The sequence below is a fragment of the Schistocerca americana genome, chromosome 5 (genome assembly GCF_021461395.2).
Source record: "Schistocerca americana isolate TAMUIC-IGC-003095 chromosome 5, iqSchAmer2.1, whole genome shotgun sequence".
Taxonomy (NCBI): domain Eukaryota; kingdom Metazoa; phylum Arthropoda; class Insecta; order Orthoptera; family Acrididae; genus Schistocerca; species Schistocerca americana.
The window spans coordinates 79,973,009-80,000,363 of record NC_060123.1 but is presented as its reverse complement, the minus strand read 5'-3'; positions in this window follow the sequence as shown (position 1 = coordinate 80,000,363).

Genomic DNA, 27,355 nt, shown 5'->3' with positions numbered 1-27,355 from the left:
TGAGGGACGGAGGGAGGGAGGCAGCCAGCGCGTGGAAGGGGACGTGGCCCTCCCTCTAATTGCGTTTCGCAGTGTAGCCGCGACTACGGCGGGGCCGCCTATGACAAGGGATCTTGCCCTAGCCACTACGTGCGACGTAACAAAAAAGTAACATAATTACCTGGGACAACTTTTCATGATTTAGAAAAGGAAGCGTCCAGTCTACACCAAAATGAATCTACAACTAACACGTGACTTTTTCTTCATCAGAGGTTTTGGAAAAGATCCACTGAGGAGCAATTTACAACACATGTAGCAGCTACGAGTGCGATAGACAATTTTGACAACCAGAAGAATTAAGACTTCTAATGATAGGCATCCGACGTTTTCACAACGCTAAAGGCTTTGTCAGTCTTCTCTCACGTCGGCGAATTCCCAAAAATAGAACACTGGTGGAGAAACATGGACAATGACAGAAAGGGACTGGAGCAGACTGCAAGCAGGGGAAATGAAATTTCTCAGAGCAGTTCCGGGAAAAACAAGAATGGACAGAGTAAGGAATGTAGAGATTATAAAGGGCCTTAAACAAGAAAGTATGAGAGAAGAAATTGAAAAAAAAAGATTAAGATGGTATGGGCATGTTAAAAGGATGCATCGACAGACTCCCCAAAATTATGGAAGAACTAAAGATGCATGGGAAAAGACCTAGAGGGCGCCCAAGAACACGGTGGAAAATGGGAGTGAGAATATCAGTAGAAAGGAGAGGTGTGACCTGGCAGCAAGTGGAGGAAGGAAAGTAGTGGGAGGGCCGAGCCAAATGGAGAGGACTCGTCAGCATCCAGACCCGGCAGTAGCTGCAGATGTTTACCTTCTGTATAACTGTTAACCCATATCAAAAATTTTGTCGCCAATATAAAGTCACTCCTGCAGCTAGCAACATTTACCGAAATGTAAAATCTATACTAGTTATATTAATATTTGTACTATGTCACAATGTGTCTCTTGCCAAAGACTATTGTGCAGTAAAGTGTATAATTTCTATCATATCCATATTCTTTGCAAAAACATCGAGTGTGAATCACTGTAAAACCAAGTGTAGCTAAGTACAGTGTATAACAATGTACGTTATAAGATGCAGTCTGATTTGGATACCACAAGTCAGTGCACTGTAAGTACCTAAAACATAAAAAACTTCCGAGTTCGTAAATGTTTCGTCACCGATTACTAAATTTCCTTCATTTCCACCAGCAACACCAGCACTGCATATAACTACACATGGTCCACAATGTTCTTGTAAAACCTCCATGTGATGACGAGCCAATGAACTTGAATGTTTTCAAATGGAACTATGTTATTTCTGACTACGGAAAAGAAATTCTAAATGAAACATGGTTGGCGATGTAACTATTTGAAGCATGTTTAGCGATGTAAAAATCGATAGACAAGGCAAGAAGTTACGGTCGAAAGTTATGTACTTAGTGTGAGAGGCGAATAACGCACCACCTGTAAGTTTATGCAATTCGCAGCAAGAATACGCTCATCCAGATAAGACACTTTCGATCAGTTGATGCTCTTACCTTGCGAATGACACCAAAAAATGGTCATGAACTCATAAGATGCAAACCTAAAACAAAACTAGAAGGAAACCGAGTCGACTAACAGGAAATTAATTTCCTTAAAATATGAAGCGATATAAGATAATATTGAGCTATTAGTTCAGCTTCCTAGAAAATAAGATTATTCGGATATGGACGATTATTCACACATAGAAGAATGCAGCGATCATTTAAGAGGTGAAATGTATTGCAAGAACAAAGGCAATCTCAATCGGAACGAGACAGCTAATAAACAGGAAACGAGAATTTCAGGCAAACGCTATCAGGAACATAGTAGAACATGCTGAATTAAGCAATACAGTTCGGAATGTGAGAACTTACAACGAAAATTTCCTTAGAGGAAACACTGAAAAGAGTAAGAATACGAGAAGGCAAAACAAAACGCTACAGTGCTTTTAAATCTTATTTAGTTTCCTAAGATGGAACTTTCCTGAAGTGTTTGTGTAGTTCAATAGAGAAACCAGGAACTCAGACAGTTAGTAATGAAAACAGGCTTCAGCACGATAGCAAAATATTCAGAACTGAATGAGGAATCAGGCAACGAGATTCCATATCATTAAAAATAGTCGGAGCAATCCTTCACGAAGATTCCAGACCTCTAAGCTGCTAAACGAGCACAGGTTCCCTGTTAATGAAACGTGTCTAAATCACCTTCGTTTTGCTGATAACAGTGTAGCTGCTGCTTCTAGTGAGGTATAAGTGGAAAACGAATGGAAAAACTTAACAAATAAAGTTTGACTCCGATCCTGAAAATGAATTATTTTAACTCTAAAGTGATGTATAAACAACATATCGCGAACAAAATAGTACAATGAAGACACAAACGCAGTTGACGACTTTAAAGAAAATAATAAGAAAAATAAAAGTGGCTAGAGGGGTTGTGTTTAACTAATCTGGATTTTATAAGCTGTTTCCGATACCTCTCAAAATGAAACTTTACAACCGAGGTACTGGTGACTTTCACCTACTGCAGATAGAAACGAATTTCTGATGCGAAAACTCATTTACTATTGAGAGTAGTTCAGCAAGCACGTCTTTTGGGAGTAAGCCTGCAGCGAGAAGATTTTCGTAAAAGCGTAGATGACAGTGTCTAGGAATTATTGAGAGCTATATAATACTTATAAACTCGCTGTTCACTGTTGAACAGACTACGGTTTTCCTGGAGATTACTGACCTTAAAAGCCACTTTCTTTATAATGGCCAAATTATTAGAAGCTATAATTGTCTCTATAATGTTATTAACTGCGCTATCGTGACACCAGACAGCATCACTATCGGTTTCTACAGTTTTGTTCATCTACATTCTGCAATACTAGCTTAAAGGAAAATTTGCAGTACTTAAGCAAGCACTGGCTTGTATATCTAACTTACAGAGTTACTGAACTCACTTTGTAGCGTGTACAGCCCAGGAATTCGTTGGCCGCCCCCCACCATCCCGGTTAGGTCAAAATCTTAGCCTGTAGAAGTAACTTTGGGACACACGCTTCTGAAAAGAGTGAACGTTGCCGACGCTTGTATAATTCATCAGCACCTCTAAACCGTCTCGTAGCCAAATATATGTAAGAGATTAAGGTCAGGTGAATGAAGGGGACTTCTCATACCAATCCACAGCTCATTAAAACATTGCAAAGTTGTAGAAAACAGGGTGCTGTCTTGTTTTACATAAACCACATGTGTTGTAATTCTTCAAGGGTAACGTTCTCGAATAAGGTAGGTAATTTGTCACGCAGATTTTGAGAATAAGCACTGAAATGTGCGCCCTATGAATCTGTCAGCCATAACTCCTTGTCACTTGTTGGTAAAGTGAACCTAAGGTCTTGTTTCGACGATCGATTTCAGAATGGTTCAAAATGGCTCTGAGCACTACGGGACTTAACATCTCAGGCCATCAGTCCCCTAGAACGTAGTACTACTTAAACCTAACTAACCTAAGGACATCACACACATCCATGCCCGAGGCAGGATTCGAACCTGCGGTGCAGTCATGGACTGTGCGGCTGGTCCCGGCGGAGGTTCGAGTCCTCCCTCGGGCATGGGTGTGTGTGTTTGTCCTTAGGTTAATTTAGGTTAAGTAGTGTGTGAGCTTAGGGACTGGTGACCTTAGCAGTTAAGTCCCATAAGCTTTCACACACATTTGAACATTTAGAGCCTGCGACCGTAGCAGCAGCGCGGTTCCGGGCTGAAGCACCTAGAACCGCTCGGTCACAACGTCCGGCGACGATCCGGATTTACATCTCTCCATACGTGGTAATTTATCATCTTTCTAGGTGTTAACTTCGCCTTAACAGTGAATAAAATCCAAGTTCAGTATCCATTGACAGAACTGCAATTTGTCACCGTGGTAATGTGGCCTGAGAACATCCACACGCTTCAGATGAAGAGCATAGAGTAGCTGCTCATTGAGAACTGACCAAGCAAGACCGTGGTCCTTGCTCTCAGTAGCGACTCGAACAATTCTTCCCACACCTTCTCAGGGTCATCTTTCACTTGCCACAACACCCTCTCCTCCACAACCAGCTTGCAAACTAGGCGTTGTCCGCCACGACAGCTAGTCCTTAATGCGAATAATCCAGTGTCTCCAGCGCGCAGGAACCCGGAATGCGGCTTCGAGAAGGGCGTTTGGCGAACACAGCGATTAATGCAGCTGGCTAAACTGTAGTCGAATATCATGTCTTCCTTTTCCTGCATGGAATAATAAGTCTGCATTTCACTGCTGACACTTCAAGGAATCAAAATTCTTTTCTGATGCCTGCAGAACGTGAAAGCGATACGTACGGAATAGCCGATGCAGGATCAATTATAGGAAAAAGGCGTTAGTGCTGTGTGTGACGAACTGCGCCAGAGACGGATAAATACGATAATAAACACAACCAATAAGGATCGATGGACACGAATGATGTAGCATCGCGAGCTCGCAGCGCCTTTTTTCATGCGCGTTTCATCAGTGCGTGCGTAACAATGGAGCAGCGCACACTACGGCAGTGACATTGCGAACTGGCCGATAGAGAGTCGTGAGAGAGGTGTGTTCACCGGCCACTGCTGCATCGCTATCACCTAGCCGATTGCCTCTAAGAAGCAACCGTTGAGGGTACATGGGACAGTGCAAACGCATTCACAACCCCATCAACAGCTGCCGTCGACCTGCCACAGATGTAACCTTTTTGGACGCTGAATTGTTCACTGTAGTGGCGAAAAAATACCCTGAAGTGTGGGACACGTCTCACAAGGAGTATAATGGCAGGATTAAGAAGACAGCCGCATGGCTTAAGAGTGTGTAAAGTTTTTGAGGCTTTTTTTGTGAAATAGAATCAGAAGAGAAATGACGTGGTTAAACGTCACGGTTAAACTGTTTTACGTTTTATTCGACAGGTGGTGCGACTCTTAAAACTTGAAATATCGCTAAGCAGCAAATGCTTTGCTCATTGGCGAGAGCCCTTTTGTCAGATAACAATAAATTCAACAAAAAAATTTTGTTACCTCAGCTGGCGTAAAGTAATGAATGCATTGTCGTATTGCAGCCACAAAAAACATAAATGCCCACATTTCAATAATGATATAAATCGAATAGGCTTTTGTGTTCGGGAATAAATTGATTCAGTGTTCACTTCTATTGGTACCGACCAGACTGAGATATGTTCATCTTGCCATCGTCCTTTGCCAGCATTTTCTATAAAATAATGAAGGAAAATATTTCTTCTACAGTCGCACGAACTTCCTCCTTGGGTTATAACATTTCATTGACCATATCACATAGCACTCTTTTCAAATTACCTGGCTTTTCCATACGATTCGGTATGTGCAAGACAAAAAACACTTATGTACAACCTTCCCTGTTTCACAAAGTATTTTGTGCCTGATCCTGTGTCGATAATGCAGATAAATTAGATGCAATTACTACTTATGACCTGTAAAAGATAAACAGTTGACATTACAGCTTTTTTTTACTGTTAATTCATCAAACGACTCTACCTTCAATCGTCTTCGTCTTTCGTCTTCACTTAAATCGGTAGCCGTTGACTAACCACTTCGTGAGCCCAAAACCTCCTGTTGCTTTTCTTGATGTATCCATAAACGAAATAGGTAAACGTCCCCTGCTTTCTTCTGTGTACGTGCATACTGCTTGACTTCCAGCCTAGTACTGCTGTCCGATTAAGGCTGCCATGTGTGCACTGAAACGATTTCTGACGAAGCGATCTCGCTGCGAGCGAGAGCGACTGTTACTCGCTCGCGTGCAGAGAGCTTAAGAACCGAACAATGAACGACCACAGAAGGGCAGTAATTCTAGTACAGATTAGCAGAAACAATGAAATCAAAAAATTTCTTCGTCTTCTCATTCTTCTTCTTCTATAAGTGCTTCGTCCTCCGAGAATATTGGCGACGAGTAGCATGATCTGTTGTTTGTTCATGGCTTTTCTGAACAGCGATGCTGTGCTCAGTCCAATCAACTGACTTCAGTTATTTAGCCAGGATAATCTGCTACGGCATCGACGACTTCTGCCACCCGTCTTTCCTTGCAGTATTAATTGCTTTACTTTTCTTCTTGTAGCCATTTCGTCTTAGCTTCCCTGCACTTCCTGTTTATTTCATTCCACAGCGACATGTATTTCTCCATTCTTGAGTTTCCCAGATCATTTTTGTACTTCCCTCTTCCATCGTTCAGTTCAAGTATTTCTTCTGTTATCCATGGTTTCTTCGCAGTTACCACCTATGTACCTATGTTTTCCTTCCCAACTTCTGTGATGGCTCTTTTCAGAGATGTCCATTCCTCTTCAACTGGACTGCCTACTGCGCTATTCTATATTGCTGGATCTATAGCCTTAGAGGACTTCAACCATATCTCGTCATTCCTTAGTACTTCCGTATCCGACTTCTTTGCATATTGATTCTTCCTGACTAATGTCTTAAATTTCAGCCTACTCTTCATCACTACTATATTGTGATCCGAGTCTACGTCTGCTCCTGGGCACGCCTTACAATCCAGTATATGATTTCGGAATCTCTGTCTGGCCATGATGTATTCTAACTGAAATCCTCCCGTACCGTTCTGCCTTTTCCAAGTATATCTCCTCCTCTTGTGATTCTTGAACAGAGTATTCGCTATTACCAGCTGGAACTTGTTACAGAACGCAGTCTTTTTCCTCTATCATTCCTTGTCACAAGCCCATGTTCTTCTGTCACCTTTACTTCTACTCCTTCCCCTTCCAACTGAATTCCAGTCTCCCATGGCTATTAGATTTTCACATCCCTTTACATACTGTGATACCCTTTCAGTATCCTCATACACTTTCTCTTTCTCTTCATCTTCAATTTGCAACGTCGGCATATATACCTGAACTGTCTTTGTCGCTGTCGGTTTGCTGTCGATTCTGATAAGAGCAACCCTATCACTGAACTGTTCACTGTCTCATTCGGATAATTCCTTCATGATGAGTAGTGTTTTACATCTTAGAGTGTATTTACTTATGCGTTACAGTACTGTCACATATGTGACTCTCTCTGTCCCTGATATCCTTAACCTCCCTCGATACGCTCCCATTTCAGATGCTGTCAGTTTAATGCGTAATACTGCGGTAAGTATCCGTGACTCAACTCCGTAGAATAGGGTACTGAAGACGCAGCGTTGAAGCAGCTGAGTGGGAAGTGTAATAATTGGGTACTGGCTAGTCAGAACGTTCTGCATTTTCTGGAAATAACATCGTGGCTGTTCAATTCTGCATCGGATTTCTTAAGAAAAGCACCATCCATTGCTGTTTTGAACCCAAAATGTTTACACAACGAAACCAGCCCAATTTTATCATTACCGAGTGGAAGAGGACTCAGAATTTCATATCGGTTGTTTCGACAGCAGTCCATTTTATCTTTTTGGCACTTAAAAGCAAACTCGTTGTGTTGATCTCTTCAGCAGCAGTGTTTAGTAATTCTTGCATATGTTCAAACCTGGTTGCAAGGAAGACAGTGTCATCAGCGGGTCTGATGTTATTCCTGATAACACAATCAACACCATTGTTTCAAACATTCCATCAAGAGCATCCACTAGACTCTTCTTAGACTGTCTGAGTTATATAAAAATATACGTCCAGAACGATCTGAATTGGAATGATGATATAAAACCAGTCTTAGAAAAAGCACTTATCAGGCTGAGATTCATGGAATCCTAAGGAAACATAGTTCGATCGACTCTTGTGTATTCATGTCAGTCTGAGACCTTACCACGTAGAGTTAGCAGAGGGGAGTGCGGTCTGAAGAAGAGTGGCACGTTTCGCCGCGATTTCGCTAAGGAACAGCGTGAGCATTGCAGAGATGCTCTTGAATCTCCAGTCTCTACACATTTACTGCTAAAAATCTGAAAGCAAATGTGCCAAGATGAACAAGGCAACACATTTGTTTCTCCCGCGTACATTTCCTGAAATGATCACAACGGAAAAATAAGAGAAACGAGAGTTGATATAGAGAATCACCGACAGCCAGACCATTCGCAAATGGGGAGATTACGACCCCAAGTGACAGTGGTAGCAGAATACCCCTTGCCATTCACAGTATGGTTACTTACGGAATATAGAGGGGGATATGGAGGTAGGTGGAGTTGTATTTGTGTAAGAAGGCTGCTCCCAGCTTAGGAACACACAATGGTCAGGCATGGTGTTAAGATCTAAACGGCTAAACAAGTTACTGAAAAAACGTAAAGAGCTGATTCAACTTAGTGACAGAGTCAACACAGTTTTTCTTCCATTAATTCTAAAAATGGTTCAAATGGCTCTGAGCACTATGGGACTTAACTTCTGAGGTCATCAGTCCCCTAGAACTTAGAACTACTTAAACCTAACTAACCTAAGGACCTCACACACAGCCATGCCCGAGACAGGATTCGAACCTGCGACCGTAGGGGTCGCGCGGTTCCAGACTGTAGCTCCTAGAACCGCTCGGCCACTCCGGCCGGCCATTAATTCTCAAAGGTATCATAACATCAGCTCTAGATGGCAGCAGCGTGCGTGTCCGTGTGTGTGTCTGTGTGTGTGATATATGTAACACACGCAACAATGCCGAAATCAGCGTTCATTGTGCACATGTCAGGTTCAAAACGATAACGTACCAACGAGTGCAGCCATCACAACCGTTTTGGGATTCTGATCGCTTCCAGATCTGTTATAGTGAAAGAGCACAGGAGAATATAACTAATTCTAGTGCTGCAAACAAGGGAAACTCAAGAATTCACAGTCTAAATTTGGAATGTTTTTATCATTTTTTTTATTATTACTGCGTATCAATTTCAACTTTGTACGACCAAAGCTGGAGCTTCTCTTGTTTGGAATACTTGTTATGTGGTCGTGGTACAAAAACTTCCTGGTGTAATTCTAGTGAGTTACTCACAAGCTGCACACATCAAAAAAAAGCTTTGCATCGCCGCAGTTCCCAGGAATCCTGAAGATAGACGTTGACTGTGGATATTTTGTCGCAGACACAGTCCCTTTGACTGTTCAGAGATGTCACTAAGCCCGCCGAAAGATGTAAACAACCATGCATGAGCAGCCTCTATTAGGCTGAGGGCGTCCGACAGCCGATCAGTTCCATCAGGAAGGAGGTACACTTCCGTCTATCAAAGTAGAGACTGCATTTATCGACCGTGGACTGGATTCCACAGAAGGAATAAAGTGCGAGCCGTTTGTGCCAGCTTTGACACTTGGTCACCTGTCATACATTCTATACGGCGTTCAGCGCATCTACCTGTTTTTGAATATGATCTTCAAACGCTCTGCTCCCAGCTCCCAGTCCATTATTTAAGTACGACCTGGCTGGACAGTACTAATGTCAACGTTGGCTTCAATCGTCTCGTTGAAGCACAATGGTCGGGTTTTCTCTGTGTATATACCGACGGCTCCAAAATTCCGCAAGAAGAGTGTACAGAATGCGCTTTTTTCTGCCCTCAGATCCAGATCCGCAAAACGTTCAAACTGCCTACGAGCACTTCTATTTTTACGTCGGAGACAGTGGCAGTTTTGGAAGCACTTAAGTTTGTCTCTAGCGCTTCCTTCCCCAAGATATTGATAGTATCTGACTCTCAAAGCGTTCTTAAAAACATTCAACACAGTCGATGGAACAAAACAACCAACAGTTATATCTTGGATGTGATATCTGAATATATTCGCAGCACGCGCACGGGCCGGACGATGCATTTGTTGTGGGTACCTTCCCACTCTGGTATCCTCTATAATGATGAAGTCGACACATTAGCCAAACAAGCGGCAACCTTAGGCACCGTCCTGGATCTGCACCTTCCTTATACAGACTACTTACGTGAAGTCAAGGATCACGCAAGACAGCAATGGCAGGAAATGCGGAACGTTTCTCAACAGAGAAAAGGCGGTTATTACGCAGTGCTACAACCTCGGATTCCTTCACAGCCGTGGTTCATGAGGTCACATCTGGACCGATCCACGATTTCTACCATCATAAGACTCCGCTTCAATCATGCCTCTTTCCCACAACATCTACATCGGATCAACGTTTACAGTTCACCAGCATATGAGTGTGATCCTGAGTCAGAAGCTGATGTCAACCACATCTTATTTATGTGCCCCAAATTTGACCGTGCACGGATGATCTTTCTGAGGACATTGCTGAGTATGGGCTACCATCTTCCTCAATCAGCTTCTTCTCTTTTGTGTACTAATGACGTTCGTCTATATAAAGTGATAGTTAACTTCATCAAGAGTACTGGTTACAATCTGTAGGTTTTAATGGTGTATGTAAATTATAAATATGTCTTGCTGATGAAAATATTTCAGAACTGGTGTGAATTGTAAGCCAAGACACTTTTAATTACTTTCCAATTCAATTCAATTCAATTTTTAAGACATTATGCACAAAACTATAACAGTTAAGCTTTTTATTCTTGTAAATATGCATTTCTGTTTTTGTTTATTCAATTAAGTGTACATTGTCACTATGTGTTGCCGATGGCTAAATTGAGTACACACTCAAAGGCCAAATAAACAACAAAAAAAAGCAGGTACACGGATCGTGTTGTGTGTAGTTCACCCATGCCTAGACGGTCAATACCCTGGTTCGATCGCGTCCGCATTGTTACTTTGTGCCAGGAAGTGCTCTCAACAAGGGAAGTGTCCAGGGATCTCGGAGTGAACCAGAGCGGTGTTGTTCGGACATGGAGGAGATATACAGAGACAGGAACTGTCGATGACATACCTCGCTCGGGTCGTCCAAGGGCTCCTACTGCAGTGGATGACCGCTACCTACGGATTATGACTCGGAGGAACCCTGGCAACAACGCCACCATGTTGAATAATGATTTTCGTGCAGCCACAGGACGTCGTGTTACGACTCAAACTGTGCGCAATAGGCTGCATGATACGCAACTTCACTCCCGACGTCCATGGCGAGGTCCATCTTCGCAACCACGACACCATGCACGCGGTACAGATGGGTCCAACAACACGCCGAAAAATGGACCGCATCAAGTTCTCTTCACCGATGAGTGTCGAATATGTCTTCAACCAGACAATCGTCGGAGACGTGTTTGGAGGCAACCCAGTCAGGCTGAACGCTTTAGACATACTGCCCAGCGACTGCAGCAAAAAGGAGGTTCCCTGCTGTTTTGGGGTGGCATTACGTGGACCCGACTTACGCCGCTGGTGGTCATGGAAGGCGCCGTAATGGCTGTACGATACGTGACTGCCATCCTCCGACCGATAGTGCAACCATATCGGCAGCATATTGGTGAGGTATTCGTCTTCATGGACGACAATGCGTCCCCCATCGTGCACATCTTGTAAATGGATGATGACATCGCTCGACTAGAGTGGCCAGCATGTTCTCCAGACATGAACCCTATCGAACATGCCTGGGATAGATTGAAAAGGACCGGCCGAATCGCCTTTGAGGAGTGGGACAATCTGGACCAACAGTGCCTTGATGAACTTGTGCATAGTATGCCACGACGAATACAGGCGTGCATCAATGCAAGAGGACGTGTTACTGGGTATTAGAGATACTGGTGTGTATAGCAATCTGGACCACCATCGCTGAAGGTCCCGCTGTATGGTGGTACAAAACCAATATGTGGTTTTCATGACCATTAAAATGGGTGGAAATGATTTTTAGGTTGATCTCTATTCCAATTTTCTGTACAGGTTCTGGAGCACTCGAAACCGAGGTGATGCAAAACTTTCTGACGTGTGTAGAAAGCAAACTCTGAGTCAGAGTTTTCATTGGCTTCTACACTGATCATGCAATTTATCATTTCAACGACAGTGTTTTAAATTATCTTATGACTATGTTCCACGTATTGGAATTTTTGTGATGCGTCTAAGGCGCTCGCCTAAGCAAACTATAACATAGTTTTCAGGGAACTAAGTTTATTAATTTCATGGTGTACTGAACAATAACTCTTGCCATGTTTAAATTGACAGGGAGGAAAGAGCCACATTAAACAGCTCATAGTACAACGAAAAACCAGTCAGAGTGGCAAATTTCACCTTTTTTATTTACTCGATGACTATTTGCGGTGAGGTACCCGTTTTCAAAATCATCGTGCCATATAGTCAGAATGGTATGTGGCACGATGATTTCAAAATGGGTCCCTACCCGAAGCTAGTCATCGAGTAAATAAAAAAGGTTAAATTTGCCACTCTGGCTGAGTTTTCGTTGTACTGATTAACAGAAGTTGCTGGCCTGCAGTTATTCCAGCAAGCCAGAAGTTCGTAAGTAGCTCGTAGTTCCCATGATGAACCTTGCTCAGGCTGGGAACAAATTACTACTGGTATTAACACCTGTTCTTCACGCAGAATGTTTCAGGAGGAATGGTAAACATTTTTAGAAATTGGCAGTACAGAATGATTGGATTACAACATTTATTATCAAATGTCTCCAATTTTTATCGGTTACCAGCATGCATCTCTTAGAGTGTAATCCAAACAAATACTTATAAAAGGTTTAAGGCAAAGGCAAACGATCAAGTTCAATTGGGTGTGGTCTCGGGACCTACGTAGCCAAGAAACTTGACCAATTCTGCCCATCCATATTCCGAGAAATGTTATATTTAGATGGTCCGTCACCTGACGACTGGAATGTGTAGAGTCTGTGTCACACTGGAAGAATATATCCATCTTTGTAACAAAAGGAATCTCGTCTTCAAGAAAGGCTGTATGAAGGGATCACGTAAAATGATACGATAACACAGCAGGCTCAATCAACTGATTGTCTGTCAGACTACACCAGGCAATTTCAGATGACTGTCCTTGAAAATGAGTCTACAGAAAGGCGTGTGAGCTTTTGTTGGACCAAAGATGTGAGTAACAGGTGTTGGTGATACCCTCACGAGGAAAACTGGCTTCATCAGCAAACAGTATAGAAGCGATTACTCGGAAGTTTCGAATCATCCAACGAAAACTTCCAGTCGGCTACTTTCATCTCCTTCTCGAAGGCGTTGATACATATGTGCTTTATAAGGATAGAAGATGTGCATTCGTAATGTGCACCATATTCTTGTATGTTAAATACAGTTACCTGAAGAAATTCTGCTTGTTCGTGCTGAGGGATTGTACTCTACCATCTGATTAATGTCTTCTACTTCAACCGCGCTCTGTTCATTTACACATTCATATGAAATATTACAGCTGGGCACTGTTTCAGTCTCACGCAGTTCAGTGAAAACACCAGTATACACTCTTCAGTCTGGTATTGTGCGATTAGAATATCGTTTTCCGTATCCTCTGTAATCAGCAGCAGCGTTTCCATCACAAAACCCGTACATAATTGTCACGTTGGCGTAATCAGCATTTGTAAATACGTCTTGAATGTTTAAAAGATGATGTCGAATGGGCCAACAAAGGACCATCAGAATCAAAGTTGAAAAATTGTTATTCTCAGAAGATTGTATTGAGCAACATTTTCTTTACACAAAGTTGTCGATTTTGCAGGTGACAACAGTAGAAATTTGGTTTAAATCGCTTATTTCAATCCGTTAATGCTATATGGAAATAATATTCTGGTGTAAATTCCACGCAGGGACATAATACATGCATTTCCGAAAAACGTGTCTCACGTTCGTCGTCCAACCCAACATCACCCAAGTAAATATTTAAAAACTTTGGTGTACTAACAACAGCATCACACACATTTATGCCCTTAGGCAGTTTGAAAACGTACGTACCATAAGTAACTACAACACTAGGAACGAAAAGAGCCTCCACAAGTCACCACTTAATCTTGCTCTAGATGTGAAGAAGTCAATCATGCAGCTATAAAATTATTTGATGATCTCGCTTGTGAATTAATGATACTGGCAGATAATGCATGTTTGAAAGTTTATTCGCAGTCTTAAATACTCCGGCAACTTCTCCTCGTTCTTCGATGAAATTCTGAAGAGACAATTTATCTGTATGGCTGCACTGAAATTATTAAATTTATTGAAAACTGAGAATAAAGTAGACATCCGGTTGTGTTAATGGCTGAAACGTGTTCAAGTTTTCAAAGATAAGACCTATCTTGATGTGCATTTTGATGTTTTCGCTGTCTAATAACCGATACATTTCATTTCTGGAGTGGAGAAGCATAAATTTTATTTCTTATTATTCAAATAATTCGACCTTATACAGTAACTTCCGGCCATCTTCAGAGTGAGCTGACCGATTGCACCTAGAATACACTATGGTACTCGTTCTATCATTTTAAACCACAGAAAACGCAAGCGCCAGGGACCTCCATCGACGACATAGAAAGTCTATAAATAACAGAAATATCCAGAGATAATACTGAACCAAGAAGAAGACATAGCGAGATTTAAACACATGGCTTTCTTGCCATCTATGGGAAACCTATCGGCAAAATTAGGCCTGATTCTGACGAAACATAAAATTAATGTGACTTTTCACCGTCGACTGAAGACAGCAGTACACCGTTGTACTCCCAACTCTTCAATAAATCGGTTGTAGCAGAGCACTGCCTCGATACCGGCTCCTCTAGGCGATATGAAAACGTCAAAATTCTGGGGTCAACTTCATCTTTTTGGGACCTGGTGATGAAAGAAGCAGTTGAAATTCGTTTCGTAATGAATTTAACTAACGGAGATAGCGGTTTCAACCTAAACAAACCAACGATTTCTTTAATGAACTGGAATGACGTAGCTGCAGTGCAGCCAATAATGACACATCGGTATCCCAGCATAGATCGACCGCGTAGCCGCAGATTCAGAGTGCTCTTTATCGCCTATTAACGTCTCTGACCCACTCTGAAGATGGTCGGAAGGTAGACGGCCGAAATATTAGAAGAAATAAACTTTTTGCGGCTCCACTCCCGACATTTATTGGAGCAAGACGTACCTTCTTTGTAAATCTACTCACATGTTCCGCTTTATGAAACAGAACTGTCACAATTATGATATAATTAACGTTTTGTCATCCCTCCACAGTAAGAATTGTTCTCAATGTAGGGTAAGTCCAAGTGACATTAAGCTCATAGGGAGTCTACGCTAAGGATGGGCCTGACTGATTTCTGCATCCATAGTTTTTTCACGTCCCATGCAAGGGAGCCTGGGACTACATGGTGTAGTTCTTACTTTCTGTTTTCTATATTTTCCACTGCAACAAGCATCGTTTCTGTGACTGATGTTGCTGTCCCTGTACTGACAAAGTGCATCAGGCATGGAACTCCATCCCACAAAGTAACATCTGGCACCAGTACAACACAGTGCACGCACGTTTATATGCTTGTATTCAACATTCTGGCGGGTACACCCATTAATAATGTACAAGCATTTCAAATTTTAAATGCCTTATCTCGCGTCTACATTAACCTTTCTCTTTCCAGCGTTAATCATTTACGTATGTTACCTAGACAAGTGTATTCCTGAATGCCGGCCGCTGTGGCCGAGCGGTTCTGGGCGCTTCAATCTGGAACCGCGCGACCGCTACGGTCGCAGGTTCGAATCCTGCCTCAGGCATGGATGTGTGTGATGTCTTTAGGTTAGTTAGGTTTAAGTAGTTCTAAGTTCTAGGGGACTGATGACTTCAGATGTTAAGTCCCTCGTCCTCAGAGCCATCTGAATCATTTATTCCCGAATTTTCATTGCTCTACATTGACTACTGTTGGTATTGCGATTTTATTCATTAGTTCGTCACTTAAATTTATACGCCCGATTCGTGAAATGCTATTCACTGTGTTCTGTCCCTTGTCCTCAGAGCCATCTGAATCATTTATTCCCGAATTTTCATTGCTCTACATTGACTATTGTTGGTATTGCGATTTTATCCGTCAGTTCGTCACTTAAATTTATACGCCCGATTCGTGAAATGCTATTCACGGTGTTCTGAAATTGTCGTTACAAACTTGTGGGACTTGTAGAGGGGACTGAGTAGATAGTACGGGGTGTTCAAAAAGTCTCTCCGCAGTGCCGTATGATTGTTAGCCACCCGTGCCGTATGCCGCAGTGAATATACCGAAATGAACCTCAGTGAAATACAAGTTATTAATCTACTGAATATTCATTTTTACTTACTAATTTTCTCATTAAATGTTGAAAGTGCCCCCCTGTAGTTGAATACACAATTAAATTCGTCTAATCATGTTCCCAAACACAAACTGTAACATTTTTTCTGTAACAGAAGTAGTGAAAGTGGATATTGCAGTTTTCAATTCTTCGATGGATTTTGGACGGTTTTTATAGACAGTTGCTTTCGCTGCACCCCAGAATAAATAGTCAGGTGGTGTTAGGTCAGGCAATCGTGGAGGCCAAAGTCCCTGTGAAATTGTGCGATCACCAAAAACATCAACAAGCAGTGACATTGAAACGCGAGCTGTATGCACGGTTGCACCATCTTGTTGAAAATAACCGTTCAGTATTTCACTTAACACAAGTTCTCCTGTGAATGGGTACAGAATATCACTGCAATATCGTTATGCGTTTATTGTTTCGTTGAGAAATCCAGGCAGACGAACAATTATACGGCAAGCGCGGCTAACAATCATACGGCACTGCGGAGAGACTTTTTGGACACCCCATATTTCGCTTTCGGTACCGTTTCTGCGCAACGACCATTTGAAAACATGCTGGTACACGACTACCTTTCCAAGTAATTTATTAGGCGTGATCCAGTGCACCCCTTGTTTCGTAGTGCCACTTGTTACCAACCAAAGTAACAAAAAGGAAACAATCATTTTTCGCAAACACATTGGTTTACAGTACGGCCTTTTTGAATTCGGATATGCGGCGCCTCCTTGCAGCTCTACAGTGACGACTGCTGACTGTGAAGGCTCCTCCTTCTCGAAGACGTTGCGTAATTATGGCGAGAAAGGTATGCGATGGAGTCGGACGTTGTGGATAACGATCTTTATAAAGGCGACGAGCAGCTATTCAACTACCATGAGCTTCGTCCTACGGAAGCATCATGTTAGTGTAAAACATACTAAACCATGTTTCTCTAACACTCACAGTTACGTGAATGAGACTCGAACCAGATCATTGTGGTAGGATAGACGTCAAATGACATTAACCGATCGGCAGTAAGTAACCCCACGCCCTCCCCCCACCAAGACTAACTATCCCGTCGCGTACGTACCCAGCAAACATGTTTTCCACCGGTTGTAGAACAGTACGTTTCCGCATATGGGTTCCAGTTTAAAATGCTATCATTTCCCTCTACTAGTTCTAGACGTTTGTAAGGAGAATTTGAGAGCACCCTGTATGTAATATCGGGACAACTAAGCCATCTTATCCCAGGCGTGGGCAAGTTAGCATACCCCCTCGGGTAAGCTGGCACAGATTAATGATTAATATGATCTGAAAAGTGATTCTAAGTTGAAACTTCCTGGCAGATTCAAACTGTGTGCCAGATCTAGATTATAGTTCGGAATTTTGTCTTTCATGGGCAAAGCTCTTATTGGCTGAGCTACCCAGGTAGCACCCAAAACCCACGCTCACTGTATTAGGCTATTTCCACCAAACTTCTCAGACTTATTCTGTTAAACGTTAGCAACTACAAAACTTTTATTTCATTTGAAAATACTGAAAACAGTGACGTACATATGAAGCATCAATGTTACAATACACGTAAGAAACAGTTACATCGAAAAAGTACATAAAAGATCAAATACCACAGGAATTGACCAAACACAGCTTCATGTGCTCTAAGAAATTAGGTCACTCGCTCACTTAACTTGGTCGTTTTTGTGCAGATTATATTCCAATTATATGGAATGTATGTCTATCTCCAAACTTTCTCTTCTTTCACCATGACGAAAAAAAACATTCTACCACATAATCGATTTCGTTTATCCCCCCAGGATATAACTGTACACTCTACTTTACAGCCATGACAGCCATTTTATATTGCCACTAATTACTGCTCCATATTTCTCAGTTTTACTTGCGTATTTGTGTTTATAGTAGCCACGGCTTCACGTTTTGAGTACCGTGTAGCGTATACTTCCTCTAGTTGTTTAGCGATACGGGTTTGTTCTCGTGCGAGCAGTTTTTTTTCAGTTGTAGAACTCGTTAATTGGGTAGCAACCCCCGTCCATGCTGCAGCAGTTCAAAGCACAGCGTTTCAATCCTGACGTGTAAAGAGCTTCCAGTAACAAGAACCGACCCATAGTTTTATTTACTGTGTGTGGTTCAGTCTAAAATCTTTAGTAACTTGCGCATTTGTGTTTATAGTAGTCACAGTTTCGGGTTTTAACTGCTGTGTGATACATATTTCCGCTGTTTGTTTTGCGATAGATGTTGTTTTCGTGTCAGCAGGCAGTTTCAGCTGTAGCTCTTTAGTTGGGCAGCAGCTCACATGTAGGCAACATTACTTCAGAGTTTCGTTTGTGAGTTCCTCGTTTTAGTTACAGTTTATTCTATAATTCTTCCGTCTTTCGTACGGGTAGTGTCTGTGATTGCTATGTTCAGATGTGAATGGGCTGAAGTCCCTTATCTTGCAGCTCCAGGCAGTGCTGGCTTCGATCATGCTGCTTGAGACTGTTACCAATGGGCATCGTTTACAGGGGGGTTGAAAGTGGAGATTCAAGGTATGTCCTGCACGTCCCTCATGTCCCCCAATTGTTTCATTACTTTGACCATCCTGGGAACTGCCAACATGAGGGATGATCCCTCACCCATGGCCAGTCAGGGGTTGTTTTAAGGTATGGTAGGCAGGAAAAGACTTTCTGTGCGGCTGATGGAAGGGCCTCTCCAGTTCGTCTGACAAACAGGTTTCAGGGATTACCTGTGGCTCAGAAAGATCCTCCCTGTTCAGGAGGAAGTCTCTCAAACTGCAGGATATGGGTATTCACAGAGGATTGGTCTACTGGTAGCTAGGAGACCCAATGTCAGGCGTGTAATGGTGCCCCTTAGGAATATGGCTACCAAGGAGGGGAAGAAATCCAATGTACACTCCGTGTGCATGCCATGAAGAGTCATTCCAGGTATGGAATGAGCGAGGAACACCGGGTGAAGCCAGATGGAGATGGTGGCTCGTGTAGGTACTAATGATACCTGTCACTTTTGATCTGAAGAGATTCTCGCTGGTTTCGGGCGACTATCTGAAGTGGTATAGACTGCCAGTCTTGCTTGCAAGATGAAGGTAGAATTCAGCATCTACAGAATAGCTTACAGTATAACACGTGTGTCGATTAGGAGTAGGTTTATTTTATGTAACTGTGTATCTGTAATTTATGAAGTGTGTATTCTGTGTTGTTTAAACTCCAAGAAAATTAGAGTTTCGTAATGTACATATGAAAAAAAGCAAAAGAATATGTTTAAATTTTAAATTATTATAATATGAATATGTTTATAAAAAAAGAGTATGTTTGTTAAAAGCTGGTTCATGATCAGCGCACTTGTGTTTGTAACATGTAAACGCTGTAGGGAAGTCCCTCGGCAGCGAAAGTGGCATGGCGCGATGTAAAAGGTGGGTTTGGCGGTCGAACTGAGCTGCTCCTTTGTGTGAAACGACACGCAGTATGTGGCTAGCCTTAGCACGGAACATCTAGACGGTGCTAAGAGAGGCAATTGGAAGATGCATTAGAAGAGATCAGCCTCTGATGTGGATCTGGCTATTATTTGGCATTCACGGAATAATAGAATGGCTCTAATATGTTGAAAATCCGACGCCAAGAAGAGAATTTATACATCATTCGCACACAATCAACCATGAGTACAGTTAGCAGGTACTTCACCTGCCACCAATCTTTACCACTGTTTCACAAACTTCATACTTTTCGTTAAGTAACGTACATGGGCAAGGACCAGTTAATTTGTGTGTTGTTTAAATAATATTCACATAAAACATAAATTCGTGTTCGGAACCATATTTTCAATCCTGATTACGAGCCTACGAAGGGCCCTCACCTAAGTGCTACTAAAACCGAGTATCCTGATTTAAATAAACAATTCTTAGATTCCTGTGCTTATATGTGATTTTTTGTCTAAAGTAAAAGGAGTGGTAAAAGTTAAGAGTAACATTTGGATGCTTTGTTTATGAACTACTCCAAGTTAAATTGATAAGGTAGGAAGTTTAAGTACAAAAATTCACAGATCAGTTAATAGGAAACTGACGCTGGATAAGCTTTTGCTAAAGCATCCTTAGTTTATTATGAAATATAGTTTTGTAGGATTACAGTGCAAGACTGTGTAAATATTATTGCAAAGAATACCTGCCTCACAGGTAATTGAAGTTCAAGCACATATAAATCTTTAATGAACAGATTTACAGTAGTGTTATTAGAAGAAGAATCATGCACAACTTTGAAGAGGGTGTATTTTTGGTACCCATCCTTTTTTTTAAGTTAACTGAGCTCAGTGTTGCATTTTATATACTTGCAAAAAATTTAAGTGACTGAATAGCTCTTAGAGTTTTTCTTTACTATTGCAATAATCAGAAAGCTTTGGCTAATAAAACTATACTAGTTTATGGGTCACATCATGTTCTCCACCTATTAACAAAAAATTGAACTATTACTGATACTAAGGAAAACTGCTATATGTAGAGGAGCTTAAACACTGTATTTACGATGTTATTCACCTTTATTTGTGGTTTTCACGTCAGTCAAGACAGAAGCCCCTCATGTCCAAATTCAGCTCTGCACTTCATGCAGTGACATTTCAGTATTTGATTAACTAATGCCGCGCGGAGTAGCCGCGTGGTCTAGGTCGTGTTGTCACGGTCCACGCGGCTCCCCTCGTCGGAGGTTCGAATCCTCCCTCGGGCATGAGTGTGCGTGTGCCGTCCTTAGCTTATACGTAGTGTGTAAGCTTACGGACCAATGACCAAAGCGTTTTGGTTCCGTAAGACCTTACCACAAATTTCCAAATTAAGTAATGCTCTTGAGTGTGGCTGTCATTAGTATGAGCTAGGTGCAAATTTGCACCCCATAATTTACTGGTGTGTGTGTTATTGGTAACTGTTGCTACACCCAGTATAGAGTGCACTGTGTCCGTTTGTATCCTGTTTGCTATTCAAAGAGAAATCTCAACAAAAGTAACTTCAATAACCAATATTCCATTTTCTCAAATATATATTTCCAAATTATTGTGCCTAATTGGGCTGTACGAGCGTTCATTTCTTTCATTCATTTATGATTTTACCATTTTCGTTTACTCCCAAGATTAAAGCCCGTTTGGTTTTTCTGTTATTTCACCAAATTCGAAATTATAGTCCGATAGCCTTGTCCATTAGACACACGCACGGTCGAACTTCGAAATACTCTCAGAGGGTAGCATTAGCGTGATTCACGGCACGTTAGTGTTACAACAGGACTGACCGTGGGTGTTTGGTACAGAGCCGAGTGGAGGGTCTAAATCAGAGCCCTAGATGTTCCTGCAATCGTATAGCCTGTAGTTTTCCTGATTTACGCCATAGGTTGGTGTGTGGTTCGGGTTCCGTTTAATAGGTCAAGTGTCCACTACACACACAAGGCGGCTACACTGGCAGTGTGGGCTGTGTAGAAGGGACTGGGCAGTTTTCAGGGTAAAGAATCTCGGAAAAGTGCAGAAAGGGCTTCAGTTTGAAAGCGTGCATAAATTGTCGTGGCTGTGGTGGGAATGAATCAGAGCTCTAAGCGCTAGTAGAAAGCACTGATGATGAAATCGTTGTAGGTACCAAAAGCTAATTCAAGTAGGAAATAAGTGCAACAGAAATTTCTATGAAGGACCTAAAGGTGTTGAGAAAGAATAAATTAAATGTAACTGGTCGTGACATCTTCGTTGCTGTTGCTGTTGGAAGTAGTTTATCTTGCAGGAGATATTTCCTGTGACCTAGGATGGGTACTTGTCAACCATAATAAATTAATAATTGGTTCGTTTTAAAGATCCTAGTCTCAAATGATTTCGTTTCTGAACAGTTAAAAGAAAATTTGAGTCTCATCCCAAACAGGTACCCCTCTCATACGATTATAGTTGATAGTAACTTCAATCTACCTTCGATAAGTTGGCAAAAATACGTATTCAAAGCTGGTAGTAGGTATCAGGCATCCTCAGAGATTGTGCTCAATGCTTTCACCGAAAATTATTTTGAATAATTAGTTTAGGGTCCCACTTGAAGTTCAAATGATTGCAAAAACATACTGGACCTCTAAGGAACAAATAATCCTGAGCAAATCGGGAACATCATGACGGACGCAAGTATCAGAAAGCACAGGGTCGTTGTAACGAGACTGACCACTACAACATCCAAATCAACTATTAATAAACTCGAAATATAACTATTTAAAAGAATAGATAAGAATTTGCTTGATGCTCTCCTAGGAGAGAGTCTCCACTCCTTACAAAATAGCTACGCAAGTATACACCATATTAGGATGAAATTCAAAGAAATAATATCTGAGGCAATTAAGAGCATCATGATTGAAAAAGTTAATATGAGGTGGCACTGATCCACTGTGGCACACAGTACAAGTCAGTAACAAAGAAAGCACACCAAATGTAAAAGACACAAAATCTCCAAGTTTGGTTACATTTTTTCTGAGGCTCGAAACTTAGCGTGGATTTCAATGCGAGACATTTTTAATAATTTAGGAACCAGAATGCGACCGACAAAAAACCCGGAAGACACCATCAACATCGACACTGCACGATACCAATGGCAATATTACCGATGACAGCACCACTAAACTGTAGTTAACAATCGTAGTTTTCCGGAATTCCTTCATCAAAGAAGACGAAGTAAATATCCGATAATTAGAATCTAGAACGACTGCCAACTCTGCTAACTCTCGTCTGAATAACATGGCAGACACGCTCGTTCCCTTCGGAGCAAAATCCTTTCTGCCATGTATCATCGTTCATTCACTTTCTGTAAGTCCTTCTCGGCAACAAGAACCCGACTCTGGAATAAACTCCTGCATTATATTAGACAACTGATTAACATCTCCAGCTTCAGACGACAGCCAATGACATACCTATTGAAGCAACAATATGGATTACCATTTCCCTGTACATACCTGGTACCCAAGTACGTCCTTATTTCCAGCCAGATCATCCTCTTTTCCCAGTATTCTTAGCTGGTGCAGTCTCCTTAAATTTCCTTTTTCCAGAACTCGGTAGATGAGAAAACATCTGTATTGAACGTCTATAATTTCTTTATATATCTGTCAGTATCACTATTGTTATTATAGTCATTATTATTGTCAGTTTAATTACTATTATTAATATTAGTGACATCAACTGCATTAGCACAAGTACTGCCAGTATGAATTTTATCAGTTCATACTCAACATCATTCATTCACACACTTAATTCATTTTAATAATATTTGGCATATTAGTATTGTTATTTCTCAGGATACTAAGATGTAAAAAGAAAGCTGCTGTATGTGTCAAAACCTGGTCCAATGTAAGCGAGGGTCTGATATGCCTAATCAGATCAGATTAAATAAATAAATAAATAAATAATTTAGAAGTAGATATCCTTGGCGTAACGATGCAGCTTAAAGCATTTAATAAGGGCAAGCCTTCCGGTTCAGATAGCATGCTAATAATGTTGCTTTCAGAATATGCTAATACAATAGTCCTATACGTAATAATTATATACAACCCCTCGCTCGGCGAAATATCCACACAAAAAAAAAACAACTGGAAATTTGCTTGGGTCACACTAATACTCAAGAAAGGAAGTAGGAGTAATTGGCTGAATTACAGATTCATATCACTAACGTCGATTTGCAGTAGGATTATGAAACATATGCAGTGTTCGAACATTATCAATTACCTCGAAAGTGACGGTCTAGTAACGCACAGTCAGCGGGAATTCAGAAAATATTGTCCTGGTTCCTTCGGAAACACAAGTAACTCTTTATTCACAAGAAGTAATGAGTGCTATCGATAGCGGATCTCAAATTGTTTCTGTATTTCAATATTTCCAGATGACTTTTGACATCGTTACTCACAAGAGACTTATAATCAAATTTCTTACCTATGGAGTATTGCTTCATTTGTGTAACTGGATTCGTGATTTTCCGCGAGACAATTCACAGTGCATATCAATAGACAGGAAAAACATGGATGAAACAGAAGTGCTATCCGGTATTCTCCAAGGCAGTGTTGTAGGTCCTCGACTGTTCCTACTCTACATAATCTATTTGGGAGGCTGCCCTTTTATTGTTAGAACTTTTGTAGATTATGCTGTCTTTTCCTTTCTAGTAATGTCATCAGAAGATGAAAACCTATTGCAGCATGACTTAGAAACAACATCCGTATGGTGCGATAAGTGGAAATTGTCTCTCGGAAGGAAAAGTGTGAGAGTTCATCGAGACGAGTAGAGAAAGAAATCCGTTAAATTTTAGTTACACGATAAATCAGACAAATTTAGAGGCTACCAGTTCAACGAAATAGCTAGGAATTATAATTACAGTTAACTTAAACTGGAACCATCACATACGCATACTAGTAATGAGACGAGTATAGAAAGAAATCGGTTAAATTTTAGTTACACGATAAATCAGACAAATTTAGAGGCTACCAGTTCAACGAAATAGCTAGGAATTATAATTACAGGTAACTTAAATTGAAACCATCTCATACCCATACGAGTAATGTTGTGGAGAAGGCAAACTAAAAACTACGTTTTATTGACAGAACGCTTAGAAGATTCAACAGATGTACTACAGAGCCTACTACAGTCTGCTTGTTCGTCCTCGACTAGAACGTTGCTGTGATTAATGGGATACTTTCCAGAGAATATTGACGGAAAACATCTAAATAGTTCAAAGAAGAACAGTCCGTTTTGTAGGGGATACACTGTCATGGATATGATAAGTGAGGTGGGATGGCAATCGTTGAACGAAAGGTCTTTTCACGAAATTGTAATAGCCAACTTTCTCCTCTGAATGTGGAAATATTTTACTATCGCTTACGTAGATAGGAAGAAATGATAATGATAATAAAGTAAGAGAAGTCAGAGTCCGTACAGAAAGATTTAAGTGTTCATTTTTCCCACGCCCTATTAGAGAGTGGAACGGCAGAGAAATAGTCTCAATGTGTTCCGAAGAACCCTCTGCCAGACACTTAAATGTGAAATGCAGAGAAGTCATGTAGAACTTCGTTCGTGGTGTTACCATTTGTAGTTTGCTGTATATGGGCGCTCTTCAGATACTGAAGACTTTGGCTTCCATTACTTTTCAGAGTCGGCGTCTAATGGGAAACCAAAGCTATCCTCACGTTCAGCATAGTTCATCAAATCTGTTGTCTCATCTACAAATTATTTCTTTCCAAAACCACATTTCCCTTTAGAGGTTTGCCCTCCTTCATTTTTTGTTTCAGCGCTTACTCCCTTCTTGACTGAAATAGTCCTGTTAAATGTACGTTCTTTCTTATAGACATTCCTACTCCGGGAGCATTTTTGGTAGACGTGTACATCAAAACAGGGAAACCGCCATTTGTTCACACGGATGGACAATTTTCATGGCGCTGCTTTCAGAAGGATGAATATCTGCTGGTGTGGTAATTTGCCTTGGTGTTGTGCTTGTAGCAGGTGCTGGTATCACTAAAATGTAAACGGAATCCACGCCACGAGGAGGCGGATCATTCGCATCTGCAGAGAAGAATGCTCCTCGCTTTCAATCTTCCTCTTGTCATTCCTCAGGGCAAAGCTGCAAGTAAAATGATCGAAAACTAGTCAAAATACGTTAAAAGATGTCTATGTATAAAAATGAGACTGTGAAGAGAAAATTGGGGTACTTCACTTTCTCTCTGCCAACATACCCCTCGGCTTGAAAGATGCTAACTTCACCCAGGAGGACTTTCTAGACAAGGTGGCATCCTCACTGTAATTGAGCACTTTCACACGAACTGTTGTTGATACTTCTACGCATCAAAACGGCTTAAAACGTCTCGTAATATTCAAGAGCTTCGCGGAATAACGAAAAATTTATATGAAAGAAAATTCTTACTTGGTAGGTAAGCAGGAAAGTAGCATTCATAGTCTGGCTGTACTCATCACACTGAAAGATGTAGCATCTTCAGATTCTTTGACGGTGGTGATATTGACGCTCAGTGCAGGGCTAGATTTATAGACGTCACCATTCGTTCCTCGTTTGTTTTCGATTTTCGGAGTTTTCATACTTCTTTGCCTTACAAAAATTAAGATTTCCTATTACAAGAGACGTATCAATAATGGAATTAGCCCTCCACCGACCGCACCGTTTTATTGTGTACAACGCCTGGCTGGTCAGCCTCTCAGAATAATGGTGTCAGCTATTGCTCGGGACAATACTCTTGCCGCCTGCCCTACCCCTTCCTTTGTTGCAGGTACATAAACAGTCTACAGACTATGTGCTTGGTTGTTGCACCGAATGCAACGTGCGACAAGTGGGTGATTAAATCAAACGTGTCATGAATTTTGCTCTGTTCTCATCGTGGTAGAGAGATTGCGTTTTTAAAAATAGGGTAGTAGTTAAGACGTGCTATACTAACAACTGACAACTATGCCGCTAGAAGAAATGATAGGACTGGGTCGAGCTATGAGTGGCTTTTGTCGTTGCTAAAATAGTTTTATGTTATGTAAACATTCTTTAAATATTTCTTTGGCTATACATACAGTAAACTTAAATAAGTTTTAAGACAGTAACACTTACCAGAAAGAGAATTAGTTCACCATTAAATAATAAGTCACTCTGTAGCAGATTTACAGAACAAACACCAAAACAGACGGATACAGGAGAAATAGTATCAAACCTTTACAACAGACGACATATAAAATACCAATTGTTCTTCGGTTCTAAGATCAATTAAAATTAAATCGACATGAAGAAATAACTCAGTAATTTATTTCAAGCTTGATAAAATAATTTCCAAAAGATAATACAAGAGCCGTAATTGAAACTATCTGTCCAAGGAATTTACAAAAGGGTACCAACACAATAGCACAAGCTTAACCACACAAGGAACAGTTAAATATTCGTAACTTTAACCGATATGGCTAGGAGGTAACAGTGATCCGTTCTTTATGACCAATTAGAGAAAAAAAAAATCACTCAAGATCTCAGAGTTTCTCCTCTGTCAAAATGACCGATTTTGGCAAGTTTAATCGGCATTACCGTTATGGCCACACACAACTGTTGACCTCGTCGCCAGCTCCAGGTAGGAGCAGCTCATAATCTGAAGATGTCCGAGTAAACGTCGCGAAACCAGTCATTTTAATAGAGAACAGATTCTGCTATCTTGAATGCTTTTGCTAATTAATGTTAAATATTCAGTAACAGCTCTCTCACAAATATGTCTGTATTTTACATCAGACACGAAAACAGTTGTCGAAGGAGAAAATGCTACTTAAA